Here is a 4,500-nt window from a genome sequence, read left to right on the forward strand (position 1 = left end):
GTTACCGTTAGACACAAATATGCAAATGTATGTGAAGTCATTTTTTACATATTTCTATTTATCAGTTCTTTCTCTGGTTGCATAAATCATTTCCCTTCATATATCCTTTGTAGTTAATTTGGGTATTTAGAATAGTCAAAATGGCTTATTTGCTCAAAGTTGTTCTTAAAACAATATTGCTATTTCTGAATACACTGTTCCCTTGGTTCTGCTCATTATTTTGTGCATGTCTATCCCTGCTTTTATGAGATTAATGAGCTCATCATTTAGCACAGTTGTATTCTATCCCAATCCCAGTACAACTTGTTTTTTGTTTGTTTCTTTTCTTTTCTTTTTACATTTTAATACAGATGGAACATTGAATGATTCCTTCACTTCAGCTCCTTCACAGCCAAACCAGGAGGCAGGAACTATTTAAAGTTTTCTGCCTTCTCTTTGTCTGTGATGACCAATGTGTACAGGTACCTGCTGCAGCGAACCTTAAACTTCACATTGTCCTTGTTTTTCTTGATTTTGACAGATTTGACATCCTTTCCCCTGGCTGTGAGCAAGAAGTCTTTTATTTCCTTGATTTTTCAGGGCATGGTGGTGGTGGTGGGAAGAGGGGGCAGTGTGGGGCCTGAGAGATTGAGCAACTGCCAAAGGGCTGAGGAAGATGGAAAAGGAAAAGTCCACCACAAATTGTTTAGCCATTCCCAATTGATAGGCATTGCAATTTAGCTGCTATAAATGTTTTAGAACATATGGATCCCTTTCACTTTCCACTAATCAGCTTTAGAAATAGATCTAGCAGTGGTATTGCTGGGTTTAAAGGGTATAGGCAGTTTAATAACTCTTTGGGCATAATTACAGAATGCTCTCCAAAATGGTTGGATCAGTTCACAATTCCACCAACCATGAATCAGTGTTCAAATTTTTCCACATCCCCTCCAACATTTATCACTTTCCACTTCAATCATTTTAGTCGATCTGGTAAGTGTAAAACACTTAGGGGCAATGAGGGTTAAGTGACTTGCCCAGGGTCACACAACTACTAAGTGTCAAGCGTCTGAGGCCGGATTTGAACTTAGGTCCTCCTGAATCCAGGGCCAGTCCTTTATCCATTGTTCTACCTAGCTGCCCCCTCAAGATTGTTTTAATTTGCATTTCTCCAACCAATAATAACTTTTCATATAATTATACATTATTTTGATTTCTTTATCTAAAAACTGCTTGTTCATATCTTTTGAATACTTATCAATTCAAGGTTTTGCTTGTGCAAAAGTTTTTTAATTTCATATAATCAAAGTTGTCCACTTTACTTCCTATGATATTCTCTATCTCTTGTTTGGTCATAAATTCTTTCCTTATCCATAGAAGTGACAGGTAAAATTTTGCTGGTCCCCTAATTTGCTTATGAGAGCACCCTTTATGCCTAAACCATGTATCCTTTTTGACCTTATCTTGGTATATGGTATGAAATGTTTGTATATGCTTTGTTTCTGCCAAACTGCTTTTTAATTTTCCCAGCAGTTTCTTTCAAATAATGAATTCTTCCTCAAAGCTTCGATCTTTGGGTTTGTCAAACTATGATCATTTACTACAGAATATTGTGTATCTAATCTATTCCACTGATCAACCACTCTACCAGAATGTTTTAATGATTGATATTTTATAATGAAGTTTGAGATATGGTACTGCTAGTCCACCTTTCTTTACTTTCTTTTTCATTTACTCCTTTGATATTCTTAGCATTTTGTTCTTCCAGGTGAATTTTGTTATGATTTTTTCTATCTCTATAAAATAATTTTTGGTTGTTTGATATGGCACAGAATAAATAAGTTAATGCAGAGTAAGTTGTTTATGTAGAATTGTCATTTTTATTATACTGGCTTGGCTTACCCATTAGCAATTAATATTTTTCTAATTGCTTAGCTCTGACTTCATTTGTGTGAAAAGTATAATTGTGTTATTTTATAAAACTAGAAAAATAATAAAATTCACCTGAAAAACAAAAAGTCAAGAATATCAAGGGAATTAATAAAAAATGCACAGGAAGGTGGACTAGCTGTACAAAATTTGAAGCTATATTATAAAGCAGCAGTCATCAAAACTATGTGGTATTGGCTAAGAAATAGAGTGGTGGATCATTGGAAGAGGTTAGGCACAGAAGACACAGTTGTAAATGACTATAGCTGCTGGGAAAACTGGAAGATAGTATGGCAGAAACTAGGACCAACATCTTACACCTTATACAAAAATAAGGTCAAAATGGGTTCAAGATTTAGACATAAAAGGTGATAGATAAATTAGGAAAGGAAGAAATAGTTTACCTCTCAGATCTATGGAGAGGAAAACAATTTATGTCCAAACAAGATAGAGAATATTATGAAAAGCAAGATGTAAGACAATGTACAAACAGAAGCAATGCAACCAAAATTTGAAGGGAGGCAGAAAACTGGGAGACAATTTTTACAGCCAGCATTTCTGATAAAGGTCTCATTTCTAAAATACATTGGGAACTAATCAAATTTATAAGAATCCAAGTCATTCCCCAATTGAGAAATGGTCAAAGGATATGAATAGGCAGTTTTCTGATGAAGAAATCAAAGCTATCTATTGCCATATGAAAAAATTATCTAAATCACTATTGATTAGAGAAATGCAAGTTAAAAAAAACTTTGAGGTACCACCTGACACCTATTAGATTGGCTAAAATGACAAAAAAAAGAAAATAATAAATGTTGGAGAAGCTGTGGAAAAATTGGAACACTAATGCATTGTTGGTGGAGCTGTGAAATGATCTAACCATTCTGGAGAGCAATTTGGAACTATGCCCAAAGGGCTATTGGGCTGTTCATACCCTTTGACCCAGTGGTACCACTGCTAGGTGTGTATCCCAAAGAGACCATAGAAAAAGGGAAAAGGACTTACATATACAACAATATTTATAGCAGCTCTCTTTGTGGTGGCAAAGAATTGGAAATCGAGGGAATGGACATCAATAGGGGAATGATTAAATACATTGTGGTACATGAATGTAATGGAATACTATTGTGCTATAAGAAATGATGAACAGGAGGAGGACTTACATGAACTGATGCTGACTGAGAGGAGCAGAACCAGGAGAACATTGTACACGGTAACAGCAACATTGTGTGATGAACAATGGGGATAGATAGATGGCTCTTCTCAGCAGTGCAACAATCCAAAACAGTTTCAAAGAAATCATGACAGAAAATATTCTCAACATCCAGAATAAAGAACTGTGTGAATTATGAATGCGGATTGAATCATACTGTTTCTACTTTTGGACTATTTTTTCCCCTTCTTGTTTAAGGTTTTTCCTTTGTGCTCTGATTCTTCTTTTACAAGATGACTAATGTAGAAATATGTTTGATGTGACTGTACATATACAACCTATATCAGACTGCTTTCAGTCTTGGGGAGGAGGGGAGAAAAGAAAAATTTGGAACTAAAAATCCAGTGTAAACAAATGTTGAAAACTATCCTTATATGTAATATGTAATTGGAAAATAATAAATTAAATACAAAAGTATAATTGTGTTTATATATTTCCTGGGTTTGTCTTGGCAGGTAGATTCTGAAGTATTTTGTATAGTCTGTGGTTATTTTAAATAGAATTTCTCTTTCAGTCTCTTCCTGGTGTGTTTTATTGGTTATATATATATATATATATATATAAAATGCTGATTATTTATGTGTGCTTATTTTATACTCTGCAACTTTTCTAATGTTGTTAATTATTTTAACTAATTTTTTAGTTGATTCTCTAGGAATCTCCAAGTATACCATCATTTGTAAAATACATCTGCAAGAGAGTGATAGTTTTGTTTTCTCATTGCCTATTCTAATTCCTTTAATGTCTTTTCTTGTCTTATTACTATAGTATGATATTGAATAATAGTCGTAATAATGGACATTCGTATTTCACCCCTAATTATACTGAGAAGGCCTCTAGCTTATCTCCACTACAGAAAATGTTTGCTGATAGTTTTAGACAGAAAGATCAATTTATTCCTGTGATTTTTATTGTTTTTAATAGAAATGAATGTTCTATTTTGTCAAAAGTCTTTTCTGCATCTATTGAGATAATTAAATGTTTTTTGTTGTTTTTGTTATTGATATGGCCAGTTATGCTCATAGTTTTCCTAATATTGACCCAGCCCTGCATTTCTGGTATAAATCCCACCTAGTCAAAGGGTGTGATCCTTGTGATATATTGCTGTAATTTCCTTGATGATATTTTATTTTATTTTTTGCATCAATATCATTAGGAAAATTGGTCTCTAATTATATTCCTCTGTTTTGCTCTTCCTGTTTTAGGTGTCAGCACCATATTTGTTCCATAAAAGGAATTTGGCAGGACACCATCTTTGCCTACTTTTCCAAAAAGTTTATGTAATATTGGAATAAATTGTTCTTAAAATTTTTAGTTGAATTTACTTTTGAATCCATTTGGTCTTGGGGATTTTTTCTTAAGGAGTTCAATAATGACTT

General features: G+C 33.6%; 1 pseudogene; it reads right to left on the bottom strand.

Annotated features, from left to right (window-relative positions):
• Window positions 1-371: 371 nt before the first annotated feature.
• On the bottom strand, window positions 372-584 carry LOC122730087 (annotated as a pseudogene).
• Between the last annotated feature and the right edge of the window lie 3,916 nt (window positions 585-4,500).

The sequence above is a fragment of the Dromiciops gliroides genome, chromosome 5 (genome assembly GCF_019393635.1).
Source record: "Dromiciops gliroides isolate mDroGli1 chromosome 5, mDroGli1.pri, whole genome shotgun sequence".
NCBI classification, from domain to species: Eukaryota; Metazoa; Chordata; class Mammalia; order Microbiotheria; family Microbiotheriidae; genus Dromiciops; species Dromiciops gliroides.